Source organism: Lacerta agilis, chromosome 3, assembly GCF_009819535.1.
Source record: "Lacerta agilis isolate rLacAgi1 chromosome 3, rLacAgi1.pri, whole genome shotgun sequence".
NCBI classification, from domain to species: Eukaryota; Metazoa; Chordata; class Lepidosauria; order Squamata; family Lacertidae; genus Lacerta; species Lacerta agilis.
In genome coordinates, this window is record NC_046314.1 from 60419625 (window position 1) to 60438541 (window position 18917).

The window sequence follows — 18917 nt, forward strand, 5'->3', positions numbered from 1 at the left end:
TATGAGCTTTCATGTGCACGCACACTTCTTCAGATTCTTCAGATTCACACGAAATCTCATACCAAGATCAAACTTAGTTGGTCTCTAAGGTGCTACTGGAAGGAATTTTTTTTAAAAATATTTTTTATTTTGTTTTGACTATGGCAGATCAACACGGCTACCACCTGTAACTGGAACTTTTTAGTTAAACAGATACAAGAACTAGTGTTTGCTGGTGCTCCTGTGTTATGATCTATTTTATTTCATTATGTTTTTAACTGACTGTCATTTAAAGCGAATCTTTTGGCAGCATTTTTTTTAATGGAAAGGCATATGCATACAGGCATATAATCGGGGCTGCAAACCTATGCCAACCAGACCAATTTTTGTGGCTGCCGCATATTTGCACTGCATCCAAGCACCTAGCACACAACCTATTATATTGGCTGGAATATAATGCTTCTGTTAAGCCTGATTTCAGGTGGTGTGGTGGTTTTGAGGAGAGGATCCTTTGGTTGCCAAGTAAGGCCACGGGTGCATGTTAGATTAAACAGCAGGAAGCTTGGAAGAAAACAAAGAACCTGGAAAGAAACAACTGATGGGAGTGGCACAATTATAATTAACACAGTCTGCGTAGCCTACACAACATCAATCTGTCACCCAGAGATTACTTCAAGTGGAGGATTAGATCTTCTGTTTAGATCTTGGAAAGGCACTGGCCAAAGATATGCACAATGCTTCCCACGTGCCACAAAATGCCAACGCTCTCCAAGAACTAGTAAATATTGTATGAACACCTAATCCCATTTACACTAATTTTTTACTGAAGGCTTTGGAAGGATTTCTCACCTATACTTGTTCTTGCACATAATAACATTCATCAGTATTGGTTGACTTGATATTCCAAAGCCTCAGTTGATGTCCATGTTCCCTACTCAGAGCAAGCATTGCTGCATTTGCAAACAATTCTCCTGTTAGCTCTGCTTCTGTCATCATCCCTTCCTCTTCCTCTGTTTGTCTCCCCATCTGTCAAATTGCAAGCTCTGTGGGGCAGCAGTGTGTACACTGTTCTCATCCTGAGGTAAAGTTCTTAACCCGAGGTACTACTTTCGGGTCAGTGGAGTTTGTAACCCGAAGTGTTTGTAACCCGAGGTACCACTGTATTGGAATGCTGTGCTTTTTACATTTAAGATTTCACTCCTCAGCTGGGCCAGTCCTATTGGGACGTGGGGGGGGGGCACTGTGGGTTAAACCACAGAGCCTAGGGCTTGCTGATCAGAAGATCGGCGGTTCGAATCCCCGCGATGGGGTGAGCTCCCATTGCTCGGTCCCAGCTCCTGCTTTACCTAGCAGTTTGAAAGCACATCAAAGTGCAAGTAGATAAATAGGTACCACTCCGGTAGGAAGGTAAACGGCGTTTCTGTGCGCTGCTCTGGTTTGCCAGAAGCGGCTTTGTCATGCTGGCCACTTGACCCGGAAGCTGAACACCTGCTCTCTCGGCCATTAACATGAGATGAGGGCTGCAACCCCAGAGTTGGACACGACTGGACCTAATGGTGAGGGGTCCCTTTACCTTTAACTTACAAATATGAGAGATAGATCATTACTTTCTTGAAGGATGAAACAGAGGAAATCTAAGTGCTCAACTCACTTATTAATAGGAAATTTCTGTGACTAAACGCATAAGCAGCTTGTTTTCAAAGTCCATAAAAATAAGTGAGACTTTATCTATATTTATTACCACAAAACTAGTGTATATGCCCGAATAATCAATGTGAAAAGAGAATATCTGTGTGATGCTAGCTCAAGAAGCTGAAAACATGCTTAGCGGTACCGTGGCATGAACAATTTATTTGTGAAAGAGATAACTGCAGAGTCTGACACAAACAGACAGGCGTTAAGCTGCCAAAATATAGCTTAGCTGAAAGGCTTATTGACCATTAAAATGCATTATATAACCCAACTTGCTTTATGTCATCTCTGAACTTCCACTAGTCTGATAGGCTTTACTCATCTTTCCCCCATGCTATTCTGAGTAAAAGGGGAAGTAGCCTTCCTTACACATCACATTGCTTTGGAGCATCTCTGAATGTAACAGAAATTTTATGTGCGCAAGGGTGTGAAGATGTCAGGGAGAAAGAACAAAATTACCATAATTATAGAGCTCAACAGCTGGCAATAAGGCTATAAGCTGCACATATGCCATGAAGTCATGATTCCAGTGAAATTAGCAGGATGTCCAACATCTGTTTCGATGGAAACACAATTTTAGCATGTGCCCACACCCACACACACCCCTACAGTCCTTATTTGTTTTAACAAAAAAAAAATCCTTACTTATGGCTTGGGAGTGCATTTCTACATATCTACTGCTGCTACATTGAAGTTGCTGCATGATTAACAAAATTTCAAAGGGCTTTCATGAAATGTGTATTATTTCATTACCAGCAATTTGTATATCAGTTTAACTATGCAAAGTGCTTTACAGTCCCAAACTTGGGCTCAACTGAAATCAACATGACTTAGTGGCTGTGGGTTTCAAATTAACCATATGTGCAACGGCTTCAATTTGCCGTGGGACGTGTGTGTTGAATCATAAATAATAAACACTGTATATGGAATAGTGACTCTTGCTTTCATGGTGCTGCATTAATTGTGAATCCTTAACTCAGGCTGTCTCTGCAAATCCGGGATAACTGATTAAGCTACTGTAAGTGGTAGATCTAATGGGGGAAACTATGCAATGTTATTTTGATGAAGACAATGTTGCGTGGAAGTTGCAAAAAACGTTCATGCATGAACAGAACCAAGTCCACAACAAACTGGCACAAGGAAGCACACAAATATATTCCATGCTGCTTTGTGGAAAGGAAAAATGCAAATGTCAAATTACGTTCCATGGGTAACGTTTGTCACTCACAATATTGGGAGTGGCTTCACACACACACACACACACACACACACACCATTTCAATCCCACCTTTCTTCCAAGAGGTCTCCCACCAGACACTGATCATCAGCCCAGGCCCACGTACCTACAGCAAGGTTGCTGCTTCATGTGTGTTCGGACCATGCCCTGGGACTTTGAGTAACAATAACGTTTTGCTGTGGTTATACACTTTATGTATTTATCGTGAGCAATACCAATAGATTTGTGTAGCTGTGATGGCCAAGTAGAAGACAAAGCAGCTTTCCTGCAGGCCCTTCAAAGAGATATTACACTGGAGTCTCAAGCTTCATGTTTTACTTGAATAAACAGCCACATCCGGCTTACAGTTCATGAAGCAATTCTCACCTTATTATTTCAACTTTCAGTTTTATAGCATCATGCAATGGTGCTGCAACATTCAAAAACCTGCTAAAGCTTGTACGGTCAGAAGGCATTGCCTTTAAGAATGATTGTTATCATTGAAGAAAATGTTAACCTTAATTCCTTCCTTCTTGAAACCATTAGCTAAGATTAAGCCAGATACATACATTATGGTTCTCTGCAGAACAATACATCATAACAGCCATGACCGCAAAGGCCCTTTCAGGACCACACAGCACCACTGGTCTTGTTGCTGCTCTACTTCCAGGAGCAGAGCCTGCTTCACGGCATCTCAACTGGGAGACAGTTCCAGAAAAGAGAAGCTCAGAACAGAAACCATGATGCACACAAAGTTTAGCCAGAGGGTTGGGGTCTGCAACCAATTCTATACCCATAGGAATCAGGGAAAAAACAAAACATTTTTATACTGCAGCTGCATTAAGATGCAATCCTAACATAAACCCATTGGTTTGGGAGTAAACCTCAATAAACTCAATAGGACTAACTTCTGAATAGAAATGGGGTGGTATTCAGAGTAGCCCCATCAAAATTAATGGAACTAACTTAGTCACGTTCATTAATTTCAGCAGGTTTATTCTGAGTAAAATTTAGTGTAACACCATCCACTGTTAGGATGGCACTGTTTATCAAACATCACCCCAGTAAGAGATTCCATTCTGGGGAGTTTCTAGCAAGCAGAATTGGAAGACAAAGCCCTACTCCTGATTTACCGTAACTTTAATGCTGATGTGGGGAACTCCCCTTTCGCCCAAGTCTATGAGCTCACACTTAACAGTGTTTTAAAAAATTATAAATAAAGTTCCACTGAACTCAATGGCACTAATATCTGAGCATATAGCGCTGTTAGACTGTAACTTTCCCACATTTTTTTTGCTCCTTCTTGTCTTTTTATATGTATTTTGCATTTCACGCCAAACACACTACCACAATAATTTCTCACAAAATTAATTTCATTAATTGTATCAGTAATATATTTTAAAGTCATATTTTTAGGTATCTGTAGAAGTGTGCATGCACACAAAAGCTTATACTCAGAACAAACTTAGCTGGTCTCTAAGGTGCTACTGGACAATTTTTTTATTTATTTTATTTTATTTTTTACGTCATGTTATTAAGAAGGAGGGCTCAGCTTATTAAACCAAGAAGGGCAGTGACAGAAAGCCCTTTTGTAATGGCAGTTTCATTCCTTTCCGATTTTACTTCATTTGAACGTTCTGCATAATTAATGTTGCACTATTTAATAAATGCTTATGAAACTACTACTTCTCTGCTCTTTCAGTTTAATTAGGTGATTGACTTTAGGAATGGCATAAATTAGAATGACAATTTAATTACCTTTTTTAATGGGTTCAGTTAAAAGATTTATAAACACGAGCAACACTGAAAATTAAAAAGTATGGCAAAATTAACCAGAGTTAAAACTTATTTAATACAATGCTTTTTAGAAACATCAATGACACCTATGTCAATTAAGTCATAGACCATTCGTGATCAAAGTGTTAAAAAAGAATCCTGCATTTTCTACCAGAATCCATATGGTACTTTTAAAATCATACATTCACATGCACAAGCTTATGGTGCTTTGACGGTCATTCGCTATCAAACTATCCCAAAGCTAGAGGAAGCCACTTCACATCATTCAGTGCCATCTCAAACACAATACCTTTCAGTAACTTGGATCCAGAGATGACTGACTTGTGTGTGTATGGAAAGGAACTTCCACTTCTGCAATACAGTGGCCTAGTCCCCCCCCCCATCCCACTGTGCCCCTTCACACACCATTCCAGAGGGACCCTTAACCTCAAGAGTGGCTTTGTGGGGTATGGGGGACTGTAGTGCAGAGCAGGGGGAGACAGAAAAGCCCGGCTGTATGAGCAGGCTCATGCTCACCTTGTTCTGGATCCAACTCAAAGAATTAAGTTTGCACGCTAGAGCCCAGCTCACATACACAAATATACTGTTTGCTTACACACTTATACAGAACACGTGGCTATATTATGCCCATTGCTCCCACTCCTATCCTCCTTGAAATCAGCAGAACTGATGAGCCATCACACAGATATGCTTGATACCTTGGCCATATGATTCTGAGTGTGGCATCACTACGACCCAGTTTGCATGTCATGGTAAGCCGCAGTCTAAACAAACCTTGTCGTACCAAACACTCAGGATCTCCTCCTGGTTGGTTTGGGAAGAAAGCAACCATGAGCTATGCTAGCACTCTCGTTTCTTTCTTCCCGGCTTGGAAACGGCAGGAGTGGGGTGGGTGCAATGTGAGTAGTATGCAGCAGCATGCTGCCTGTTCATGGTAAACCATCATTTGCTTTGACTGGGACTGTGAACCAGGTTGTCATGTAGTCAGTGTCTTGGTTTACTTTCTTCAAGCATCTGCTCTGCATGCAGGTTATTTCCTCCATTTGGATTGTGGCACAGTTGTAGTCTATTTTGTGTTGATCTGTGGGGGCTTGATATCATATGCGTATTCTATGGCTTGGTGACGGATGACTTGCAAAGGCGCCTGCAGTAAAGGGGTAGAGGCACCAGGGTTCAAAAGTGGTCCATGAGGCTGTCTCCTCCAAACCATGCCAACCTGCCCCCACATCTGACAACATGTAGGATGTCAGATGTGGGGCAGGGAAAGATGCCTTAAATTGTACATTAGCAAGTGAAAGCAGGCTTCAGCTATACTGTTCATCAGCTGATTGAGTGGTAAAGCCACAGTCTGCTTTGGCAGCCCACCTGTCAAATTTGCCTCACAGAACCACAGAATTTCCCCAGCCTTGCTGTACACCTTAGGCGGGTAAAGGGCATGGCAAGGTGGGTGGGTCCTATAACACCTCCGCTATTTCGAGGCACACAACACTTTCCCTCCAATTCTCCCACACAGTCCACTGCATTCACTTTTAAACACCCCACTGTAACTGTTCAATAATGTGTATCTCCACTCATTGTTATGCAATTCATAAGCCCAACAGCACAGAGAGAAAAGTACAACAGAAGGAGCCCTGGTTGGGATAGTGAAAGGCTGCCAAAAATATTTATAACCCATTTATCAAAATGTGCTCTGCACAATGAGCTACTTCAATTTTAAACTTCGGTAGGGTAAATATTCTGCGAAAAATCTGTCCACACAACTGCAATACTTCTCAAGAGTCCTTTGTTTTGAGCAACACTCCTCACTTAACAAAGTTCAATTGGCTCTCTAAGTGTTCCAGAATGAGCAAGATGAGCTTTAAGATTTATGTATTTTTAAATTCTTAGAATCTGGTATAGTATTCAACTGAAGAGCCACTCTCCTTGTCAAAGACCCCTCACACATTCCAGAAATACCAGGGACATACCTTTATAGCCCTTTAGTGGCAGTCGTTCCTGAAACATGAGAGATAGCCATATCACATGAAAATATGTTTGGCCTTAAGTTGCTCTGCTATTATATATGCTGAAAAAATATGTTTGATATGTTCCACAGGAATACCACAGGCATCTGCGATGAAGCAGTCTCCTGAAACATGCAGTTGAGACTGAGGGTTGTATCAAACGCTGCTGTTCCACTCACACAACAGATTTCTGCCTCCACAATGTAACTTTCAAAGACATTTTCAAAATCTGCTTGAGGGAGCTGGGGACTCCACAAAGCAGATTTTAGGGATGTGAGGGAGAGGAAGGGGAAGTCCCTTTGTTCAGCATTGGATACACAACTCTGAAACTTTTACTGGATCTACTCTTATTTGTAAACTATTTCTGTCAAGCATCAGAAATGAAGAAATGGAGTTCTGTTTATTTTGCATTCAAAAATATACTGTATCTAGAATTATCCTTCTGTATACAGATAACTGGGAATAAGACCCACTGAATACAACAAAGTTGATTTATAGAAGATTATATTCATTCTTTTCTTTATATAAAAAAGAAACGTCTAAGTTTTTAAAACAAAAGAAATAAACTCATGGAAGTTTGCAATAATAAAATATCTATTTATAAAGAAGAAACAAGGTATAAAAACAACAAGACAACATTTTATATTGGTATCTTCTATTTATTGTTGTTGTTGTTGTTGTTTTAAAAATTCAAGCAAAGTTCTCTTCCCATACACAATATACATAGCAGAACAAATTTCAGCCTCCCAATTACTACCGTATATACGCGAGTATAAGCCGACGCAAATATAAGCCGAGGCACCTAATTTGACCACAAAAAACTGGGAAAACTTATTGACTTGCGCATAAGCCGAGGGTGGGAAATGCAGCAACTACTGGTAAATTTCAAAACTAAAAATAAATAAAATTACATTAATTGAGACATCAGTAGATTAAATGTTTTTGAATATTTATTTCAAAGAAAAACAGGGGCAAGGAGTTCCATAGGCTTGACTCTGCACCACAGGAATAAGCGCTTTCTTTTATTTGCCCCCTCCCCTCTTCCAACAGTTAGGCTTTCCTTTTTATTTCTTTGGTGTATTTTATGTCCAATATTTCCATCCCCCTACAACCTCTATCAATAAATGGGACTGATTCCTGAGTGTGAGGGGGTTTATTTTCAGGCCCTTTTCTTCCCTCCCCAAAGAACCCTCCCTTCCCAAACAGCCAAGCTGTGAATGGATCCAAAGGAAGATAAGAGTTGCAGAGCCCCTGTGACCTTGCCTCCTCCTGGGCTTTGCAGAGAGGAGGGGGGCAAGAGCCTCTGTTCCTTGACTTGGGGGTCCTCCCTGCACCCTCCCCTTCATCCCAGGGACCCCCTCTTCTCCCCAATGGACCCTTTGCAAGATGAGCAGAGACTCACTGGATTCAGGAGGCGCCAGGGATGCAGCACATGCAGAAGAGAGAGACAAAGGCCCCCTCCTCCTTTTGTAGGTGGGCTTGGTATTTCCTGACCTCTCTAGGAATCCCACTCAATCCTTTTTAACCCTTGGCAAGCCAATGCCCCCAGCTTCTCTGATCCTGTCCTGTGCCTTTTGCAGGAAAGAGCTTCTCTCCACTTCTCCCCCCCCCCCAACTGACAGAGGGGGAAGCATTGTGCAGTGCTTCTCCGATCCTCCATGCTGTGCCTTTCTGCTGGTGAGTGGAGGCAGAGGCGTCTTTACCCTTCTAGCTTGTGTCTGGAGGCGCTAGGACCTCGCAGACAGCTGCAAACGCACGGGATGGGATCGTGCGGGATCGGAGAAGACGCTCTCAGATCTCCATCCTGCGCATTTCCTGGTGGGGTGGGGGGGGAGGGAAGCGGAGAGAAACTCTTTCTCTCTGCTTTTCCTACCCAAGGAAAGCGGAGAGAAGCTCTTTCTCTCTGCTTTTCCTTCCCCACCGCCCGCCTCACTTGCGCATAAGCCGAGGGCGACTTTTTCAGCCCAAAAAATGGGCTGAAAAAGTCGGCTTATGCGCAAGTATATACGGTAACTTGTTTGCCTCCCTGCAATGCAATAGATCAGCGTTAGGCTAACACAGTGTAAAACTGAGTGATCCAGGGTGCTTTGTCTGGAGTTTCCGTTTCCAAAAAAGTTGTGCAATGCTAAAACAATGGCTCTCCTATTGGGCTACTGTTTCATGTAACCTCACTGTACAGCTGATGATTGATGATGGGTCAAGAGGGCAGTAGACTTTGGGTGCATGACGCTTGAATGCTTTATCAAAAATGGCAAGGGGCCATGTGCTACAATAACACAGCAAATACTTCCTTTTACTGTACAGCAGACAAATTCCTTCCTCTCAGTCGGCTAAATCTACAGCTGTAATTCATGACTTGCAGTTCAGAGAAGGCAAGAATTAACAAGCCACACACTGTCCGCAGGTAAAAAACGGTAACACAAACTCCCAGACTGAGCGGCTATGAGAACTCTTACTGCCCCGATACCTCCAGCCAAAGAGAAAACTCAAGCTCATCACCAACATCCGCTTAGAGCGTGTCACTGTTTTCTCATAAAGCCAAGTCTCTTGGGAGACGCTGGATCGTCAGATGTGCACAAGGAAATACAACATAAAATAAATACGACAATATATATGCACTTACTTCATCGGAAACACCCTTTGTATATAAGACAACCAAGACTAAACAAACCTATTTAGACTATGTTACACAAGAACAAACAAGGAAAAAGAAGTTAATATCAAGACGGCGGGGGGTGGGGCGGCGGACACTTTCTAAAAAGGCTAATATTTAAAGCATAAAATCTTAGAGCAGCAAGCAGCTCTGCAGCCTTGTGGTAGCCTCTGACTCAACCTAGAAAACCCCAGGAAGTGGTTTGAATGAGAAGCTGGACCAGGTTTCTGTACGTAATCAGCTGATGTCATAATACACACATAGGTATGTGGGAGAAATTCAGGTCCATTCGCATGAACCTACCTCATCTGTTCTTCCCAAATGCAAACAAGAACTCAGACATGCTTTGAAATGCACACATCTCTGAATTTTTCAGTGCAGTTATTCATCAAAAAGTGTACAAAAATGCACGGACTGAAATAGGACACTAAAATGCACAATATTTGAGGAAACTGCACGTAAACTGTGTGCATTGGGCAAAATGGCATACAAAAATGAATATATTAGGTAGAAGCATGCACTAAAATGTTGAAGAATTTATGTGGGGACTTAAAAAAAATCACAGTGATGCTAAAATGTGGCTAACTGATGTTAAGATTAAATTAAAACACACATTAACACGTGTCTTAAACATTCAGTTCTTCCTTTAAAGCAATTTTAACACACACCCCAAAAGAAAAATTATGCTCAGAAATTATTTTGTTAATATCTTGCAGGAAGAGGGTAAAAATAGTTTTCAGTATTTGGAAGGGGTGTTTTGTTTTGTTTTTTAAAGTCCAGTGGAACATTTCTCTGACTTTCAAAACAGTTCTGTTGTTTGATGTCTGCAGCCAGAGGTCCATTCTTTGCCTCAATACTTTAGCTCAAAATTTCACTTTCAGTAGGTTTTACACATTAAACGAGAACCTTTCCTCAGTTCCTTGCATGTCCATTCGCATTGTGCAGCACTCACAGTATGCAGGCACACATTTCAAGTAGCAGGACCCGGAAATGTTAAAAATACAGTTTTCATTTTTATTCTACGATGTAGCCAATTCCGGGATGGGAAATGAGCTTCTGCTACTCAAAACAAAAGAACTTTCTCAGAGGAAAAACAGCTGCTTGCTTCTGCTGGTTGTTAAAGCCAAGAAAGCAAGCTTAAGTCTAGCCTGGGACCAATGCAATTTTTCAATTGATCAAGTTACAGGTAGGTAGCCGTGTTGGTCTGCCATAGTCAAAACAAAATAAAATAAAAAATTCCTGAAATGGAAGTCACCAGACCCTTAAATATAGTGAGAGAGTGGGGAGGGGTATTACTCAGAAGGGTGGTGGGAATGGGTGATCAGCTGATAGGTGTGGAAATTTTTTTACAGGGTCTTACAGGGAAAGGCAAGAGGTGAGATGGCTAAAGATAGCTTTGTCATGTATAATGAGATAAGAATCCAATGTCTTTGTTCAGACCAGGTTTCTCCATGGTTTTAAGTCTGATGATTAGTTGCAATTCAGCCACTTCTCTTTCCAGTCTGGTGACTTCCGTTTCAGTGTATCTGAAGAAGTGTGCATGCACACGAAAGCTCATACCAAGAACAAACTTAGTTGGTCTCTAAGGTGCTACTGGAAGGAATTTTTTATTTTATTTCAATTGATCAAGTTCACCACGGGTGGTAGTACATTCCTATCACATGGTTATACTTCCACTTTAATAGATCATATATACGGAAAATTGTAAACAGTTTTTAATTGTAGGGTACTACCTCGGGGGTGGGGAACTTATGATTCTCCACATGTTGCTTAACTGCAACTCCCATAATCCCATAATCCCATACTGGCTGGAGCAGATGAGAATTGTAGTTCACCAACATCTGGAGGTTTATAGGCTTCCCACCTGTGCACTACCAGGTCATTTCTTATAATGGCTGGATCCCTGCTGCTACCTCCTCCCAACATCAATGGGAACCACCTGGGAGGCAGAGACGATCCAAAGTTTTCTCAGCAACTTCACTTGTGAACCATTATTCACACATATTCTAATACTTAATTCATTCCGGAGGTCCATTCTTAACCTGAAACTGTTCTTAACTAGAGGCGTGCTTTCACTAATGGGGCCTCTTGCTGCCGTTGCGCCGCCGGCACACAATTTCCATTCTCATCCTGGGGCAAAGTTCTCAACTCGAGGTAACTCTTCCAGGTTAGCAGAGTTTGTAACCTGAAGCGTTTATAACCTGAGACGTTTGTAACTCGAGATACCACTGTAATTGCTTCCTTCCCACAAAGGAACATAGGAGTTGCCTTGTGCCCAGTACTGTCTTCTATGACCAGCAATAGTTCTCCCGGATTTCTAGTCTTTCCCGTCACCAGCTACCTGATCCTTTTTGAACTGAAGATGCCAAGCCTGAACCTGGGACAATCTTCATCCAATGCATGTACACTACTAGTGTGCGGCAGCCTTTCCTTCTCACCTTATTCATGTACCTGAACAGGTGTGGCACCGCACTGGCTTAATGTCCAGCAAAAGCATTTTAACCCATGTGTTCCTTAAGTTAATTAAATGAGGGAAGGAGGCAATGAATGATTGGGAGCACAATGTAACGTAACAGGACATTGCAGATGACCTGTCAATGACAGGCCCTTCGAACGGTCATGAGCTGAATGGGGAGGGACAAAATAGAGAGCTGAGACACAAAATTTCTGTCGGTCATTTTAAGCTGTAAGGGGGAAGAGGTCCTTGCAATCTCCTCATAATAAAAAGAGGCAAAAACGTTCTCACAATCAGCAAGCACAGAAGAAAAGGAGGAGGAGGAGGAATACTTTGCAAGGGCGTAACACTTTACAGAGTGCTGACCCTCAAGCTGGTAACTCTCAGAAGATGTACTGAACATAACATTTAAATTATATTCACACAGTATGATCCTAAGCAGTGTATCTGAAGAAGTGTGCATGCACACGAAAGCTCATACCAATAAAAAAATTAGTTGGTCTCTAAGGTGCTACTGGAAGGATTTTTTATATTTTGTTTCATCCTAAGCACACTTTGGGATGTCGGTGGTGCTGTGGTCACAGAGCCTAGGGCTTGCCGATTAGAAGGTTGGCGGTTCAAATCCCCGCAATGGGGTGAGCTCCCGTTACTCAGTCCCTTCTCCTGCCAACCTAGCAGTTCGAAAGCACGTCAAATTGTAAGTAGATAAATAGGTACCACTCCGGCGGGAAGGTAAACGGTGTTTCCATGCGCTGCTCTGGTTCACCAGAAGTGGCTTAGTCATGCTGGCCACATGACCCGGAAGCTGTACGCCGGCTCCCTTGGCCAGTAAAGTGAGATGAGCACGGCAACCCCAGAGTCGTCTGCGACAGGACCTAACGGTCAGGGGTACCTTTACCTTTATGCACACTTTAGACCGAGATGAGCATGCAACTGCAGTCGTCCATGACTGGACCTAACAGTCAGGGGTACCTTTACCTTTACCTTTTTAAGCACACTTATTCAGAAGTTCATTCCAGAGGATTCAATGGGATTTCTTCCCCAATACATGTTTAGGACTCCCTAAGCATAGTATGTTTCCTTTATGTAATTTTCTATTAATCGTCTAAAACATTCTCTACCTAGGGCAAGTAAAGCACACACAAATTCAGTATGTCTCAGGGCTCATCCACACTTGTGCTTGCCCTGTGCCTATAAATCATGCGTCAGAGCAGCTTTACCTTTGCCCCACAGCTTTCCCCCAGAAAGCTTACTCTTTAGTGCTAAATCTGAGCAAGCATCAAAGCGGAGAAAACTCAACTGACATTTGTTCCGATTCAGCAGTAAAGAGCAGGTTTCCCCAGGGGGAAACAACAGGGCAAGCAGAAGTGTGGATGATCCCTCAGTTCTGTCGATTTCCTTAGAACATAAGCGTGTGGATTATTCATGCATTTTAACTGAGAGGGCAAAAAACAAGTGTTTAGCTCTGGATTCCTTGGGGCACTGAGAGTATTGTATGCTTAAAATCCTCTCTCTGAAACTGACTGAGCTAAAAGAAAGTGTCTAATTTCACTTGGATCATGCCCATAATGTAATGTCCCTATGTTCCTATTTATCCAAACAAAGGAAATTCAGTTTGATTGTGCCCATAATTGTTAATATATTGTCTACCACTTACTTGATTTATTCAAACAAAATAACTTCCCTTTCTTTTCAACACCAGGAAACATTAGCAAATGTCATTTTGAATTCCTATTGAGTTAGTTGTTAATATTTCAGTGTGGTTCTTAAAATATTACCAATCCTTATTTGATATTCAGATCTTTCATTTTTTTAAAAGAAATCATTTGAAAATTTGCATGACAATACTTAATCTAAATTCATAGAAGTATGGGATGGGGAGGCTGAAATAAATAAAAATAGAAATACCCTCTGGTTTAGGGCCAGATTCTGCCTGTGTTATAGTCAATGGCATCTTTCCAGCTGGGCCTGGAATGAATTCAAGAGTGTCAAAGCATGCCAAATTTCACACTTCAAAAGAGAGGTTAGGTTTAAATCAGAAATACAGCAGCTGCACTACTCAACCATAACCATGTTATGGCAGGGTGGCTACAAGGTCATGATTTGGGATGAGAATATGACAGAGCATCCAATTAAAACATCGAGGGCAGCTTTGATAAACTGACTTATCAATGCTTTGCAGTATTTACACTGAAGGACTTCTAAAATTTCAGAAGCAGGCTGTGCTTCTGAAACCCACTGGGGATAATTTTGCTTTCATTTTAAAGGTGGTGTCCCTGATCCCATGCATGCCTACCTGGATGCTGAGTTCATACACTACATTCCCAAGTAGGTGTGCATAGGATTGCAACCTAAGTGAAAATACTGCTCCAAAATTATTGATTACAGCAGGCATAGGCAAATTCGGCCCTCCAGATGTTTTGGGACTACAACATCCTATGCCTGGATTACAGTGATTTTAAGAATTCATGCCCAAAGCGCTTGGTGAAATATGAACACATCTTCCAGTTATTGAACAATATGCTATGATGGGATCAAATATCCCCGAGAGGTCCAGCGACATCAGGGTCACCTCATACAATGTGCACGAAGGCAGTGGTTTCAAAACCATTTCCCCCAGCGGTTCTCTTAAAAATTGCTGAGGGCCTTGGCAGATCACTTTATGATTTTTCTGCCTGTTGTAGCAACTGTAATGTGCTGTGCAAGATGCTGCATGATTTTTAATTGCAATTTTACAGAAATACTGCAGGCCACCTTAACGAAGATTCTGGATGCTACACTAAAGCAACCCAACTTCAAGAAATCTAGATAATTACCATCATCAATGAAAATGTGGAGCTCAACCCCACACATCCGCAAACACTTTGTCCAGTAATGGAATATTGTATACTGGACAATCATGATTTCTATCAGAGGGTTCAAATGCTGGCTTCTTCAATAAGGAACATACCACCATATCTTTTAATGCAGAAATGGAACAAGCGTTTGTTACTTCTGTTGTCTAGTCCCAGCATAAGGTAAAGGGACCCCTGACCATTAGGTCCAGTCGCTGACGACTCTGGGGTTGCGGTGCTCATCTCGCTTTACTGGCCGAGGGAGCCGGCGTACAGCTTCCGGGTCATGTGGCCAGCATGATTAAGCCGCTTCTGGTGAACCAGAGCAGCGCACGGAAACACAGTTTACCTTCCTGCCAGAGCGGTACCTATTTATCTACTTGCACTTTGATGTGCTTTCGAACTGCTAGGTTGGCAGGAGCAGGGACTGAGCAATGGGAGCTCACCCCCTCACGGGGATTTGAACCGCTGACCTTCCGATCGGCAAGCCCTAGGCTCTGTGGTTTAGCCAACAGCGCCACCCGCGTCCCACATAGCTATCCTTATTAGGCAAGGCAAAGACCCACTAGTCTGTTCAGCAGCCTCAGCTGTTGTAGCTGGAGTCAGTCAGGGACCTGCCCTCCCAGGCCAGGTGGAAAAGGCAAGCAAGGCAGGGAGCATGTCTTCCAGAACTCACAGCCAAGGGGGTCTGAAAAGGTATTTAAATCATTTACCTTTGAAGTACAGCAGCCAGGAATGGAATTAAGCCCCACAGCAACTCCTGTTGTCTGATTTTTACCAGGTATTGGTTATGAAACAAGTCCAGGGATTCTTGGAATGCTGCAGCCAGTATAGTGGAAGGAACCAGTTCTGTCCACCCACTAGCAATGGTTTCCTTACCAAATCATCTCCTTGCAAAGTCATTCCACTCACCCAATTAGTACTGCTCCCAAATCGATCTACAGTGTAAGAGGTCTGCACAACCTGTGCCCCACCTAGCCAAATTCAGCCCACAAGTCACATGAGGCAGCCCACCGGGGGGCTTGATACACACACACACACACACACACACTGCTTACATAAGTCTCCCAAAATAAGGTAATTACTGACTGATTTGCAATTGGTTTTCAGGTCAAAACAAAGCATATAGCAGGAAAAGATGAACACAGACCAGGAACACTAATCAATCCAGTCCCAGGACAATTCTGTTAAATCCTAAATGCAGCTGACTGTGAACAAGCCTGTCCACTGAATTCTCCACATAAACTTTGATAGAAAATCAACAGTAATACCCACATCCTATTTCTAGATGAGCCTTTGACACCACCTGCTAAGGGACCCGTAATACACAGAAGCGCACACATAAACATTACATTTCCTAAACACAGAATCCCAGAAGAGTTCAGTGATTGGTTTTCCCAGCAAATGACTCACAGTCCCATCAAGATTTTGAGTTTAACCTTTTACTGTGAATTATATAACCAGCTTGCATTAGTCATCAAAGGTTCTTGAAATAAAAAAGCAATACATAAATATATACCTGGCAGTCAAACCATGGTACTTATTTGCATTTTCTGAGGCTTCAGCTTGTTTGCACTTACCTGGGATCGCTACTCCTGAGTAGTTATCGGACTGCATTATCAAACAGTTAAGTTAAGCTCAAAAGTTTGCTAATGATAAATGAATGGGAAAGGTGAATCTGGAGTTGCACAATTTCAGAATTATACTTGGGATGTCAATTGGATTACTCAAAACCAAGCATTATAAATTACAGCCTTATACTTTGGGATACTTAAATCCAGCATGAGCTTTGCCTGCTAGTCTCAGAGCAAAGCTATCCAAGTGTCAACATTGTATTCTGTCTTTGTCTAATAGCAGATATATGAATGGATGACAAGAAGGGAGTTGTTGGTATAATATCTTAATAGGGTAAAAGAACATTTATGGATATAGATCTATGGGCTTGAGAAGGAATTTCTTCGTATGATTAAAGGAACCTCTAGCACCTCTGATCTTACTGAAGGCGTAATAGATGGAAGGGTTGCATCCTTAATACCACAGAAATAATAAAAATAAAAGAAGTATAAGACTGGTTTGTTGTTGTTGCTGCCTGTTTTGCAACGACTCCTGCAAAATACAATGCAGGGCTCCGAGGAATCCCACTCATAATGAGAGAGGCACCAAGGAACGAGGAAAAGCCCATTACTGTGACCCTCCAATTATATAGCTTCACAAACAAATGAATAATATTCTCCTCCATGCAGAGGCAGAGTTAGCTGCTTAATTGTTTTCAGATCCACACAGAGCACCTCACCCACTCGGTATTTCGTGCACCTTGTTGTCATTCTCTTGACAGCCTGAATGCCAGCGAAAGAGCTTGACAGTCCTGAGGTCAGAAGTCACTAAGAGTTGAACGTGGCATCCGCTGCCATCACGTTTGTGTCAAATGGAGTAAACATGAGGGAGAAAGGAAGGCGAAAGTGCTTCAAGCTGGCTCCAGCTCTTAGCTGTCCTCACAGAGTGTGCTTCAACAGAGATGGAGAAGAAGAAGAAATCTCACAAGCCTACCGCAGTCTCATTTACACATGTCATAGAGGGAGGGGGGAGGTGGCAAGGGTGGGAGGAAAAGGAACAGAAGGGGTCATTTACTAATTTGCCTTTTATAATCGCTACTCATTTCCCTACCAGAAATAACTTAAAAGAGAGCAGGAAATTAATTGCTACCAAAAGCTCAGCAGGTCACAGAGGCAGGTGTAACCTATCAATTTAAGAACTGCCTTGCTTGCTGCATGCTACGATTTCACCTGGAGAACATCTGGACTGAACGCCCTGCATCAAACGCTCGCCATTCTGTATTCTTATATTTTAAAAAAAACAGACGCAGAAACACAACAACAACCTGAAAGAGCACAAAAACACTTCCCTCCTCTGCCGCTTTACATTCCACAGCATCACTCTCAGCAGAGCTGCAGGGGGGGGGAAGCAAGCATTCCTTGGATAAAAGATCAGCTAACTGAACCATACACATTGCTCCTGCTACACTCCAGTACATAGATCACTAGGAAACAATGCAGCCAACACATCACGTCCTGAAATCCAATTGCAGTTTCTTCCGTAGGTTCGGGAAACATACCTTTCCCAGTGGAAACTGAACAACAGAGATAGGATTTACTGCCGTTCAGACAAGGAACAGCTCCCTTTCTCCCCCTTCCCGATTTCCCAGTGAATGCCTTCCCCGGTACTACCTGCATTTATCAGCAATGCAATCGTCTCATCTCTCCAGTCACTCCAAAGAACATAACAGCCTGGAAATTCCAGTTGTCCATTATTCGAGGTCACAGATAAAAGCTAAACAGCAGCAGTGACTCCCATCAATCATAAGTCACTCAGTTATAGAATGTATGGTAGGAGACCTACTGATGTAAGCTAGTCACCAGAGAAAATACCCACTGATGACGCATATCCAGGCATAAAAATAGTTACAGGGCCCCCAAAGGGATTATTCAACAGCCTACATTTAGATATTCTTACAAGAGACCCAAAGGCAATTTGCTGCTCTTAGGTGGCTGTGAAAGGCTGGAGTTTAAGCATATTCAGTGGACAGAACCACAAGTGGCTGGTTTAAATAAACAACTGCAATTACAAGCTGTTTCTGCATTTTTTGACACTGCAGTATAATGACGAAGTATAAAGGGGGAGATGCAGACTACAAAATTCTACCTATAAGATGTATCTTTACAACGATGGTTTTCGTTTACTAAAAAAAATATTATGCCGTGCACAGCTTAACATTTGCCTATACATTTCTAAATGTGCTTTCTATCCTCCTCCCCTTGGCCCCTGCAGAGCAGCCTGGCTCAACACTTGTATAAAAGCAACATCATAAAAAAAAACTGGTTTCGGTTCCCTAAATCGCTTTACAACAAAAGTAGCTTCCTTTAAAGAAATTCGAGAGCAAAAACGTAGTCCCAGATTTAAGGATCTAGAACGGCATTGGGTGAAATGAAGTTTCTGAATCACGTCTTCTAGAGACACTTGGGGATGAATTGCAGCTCTGTGTGGTTTGTGCACATATACGTTGTGCCTCAGAGAAACCTGGACCGTTCAGGATTGCAGCTCTCATCATGCCAGTCCCCCAACCCCACTGCAGTGCTGTACTTTCCCCCATGGGACTAAACTTAACCAGTCCCACATGTATACCGGAGAAAGTAAAGGAAACAATTTAGGGTTGCTACAAGGGTTTGGAGCTAAACCTATTCCGTGACTGAAGAACCCAGCTTGCTCTGCCATCTGCCTAACTCCGCCTTGG

General features: G+C 42.4%; 1 protein-coding gene across 3 annotated transcripts in view; it reads right to left on the reverse strand.

Moving 5' to 3' along the window:
* Window positions 1–18917, reverse strand: part of HIVEP2 (HIVEP zinc finger 2) — a 141510-nt gene that overhangs the window by 61037 nt on the left and 61556 nt on the right. The window contains exon 1 of one of the 3 annotated variants that reach the window (XM_033143910.1): window positions 17854–18319. The exons of the other annotated variants lie outside the window; for them this stretch is intronic. The gene's annotated coding sequence lies outside the window, so the exon portion shown is untranslated. Of the gene's footprint in view, window positions 1–17853; window positions 18320–18917 lie in introns of those variants that run through there. 3 annotated transcript variants of the gene reach the window in all.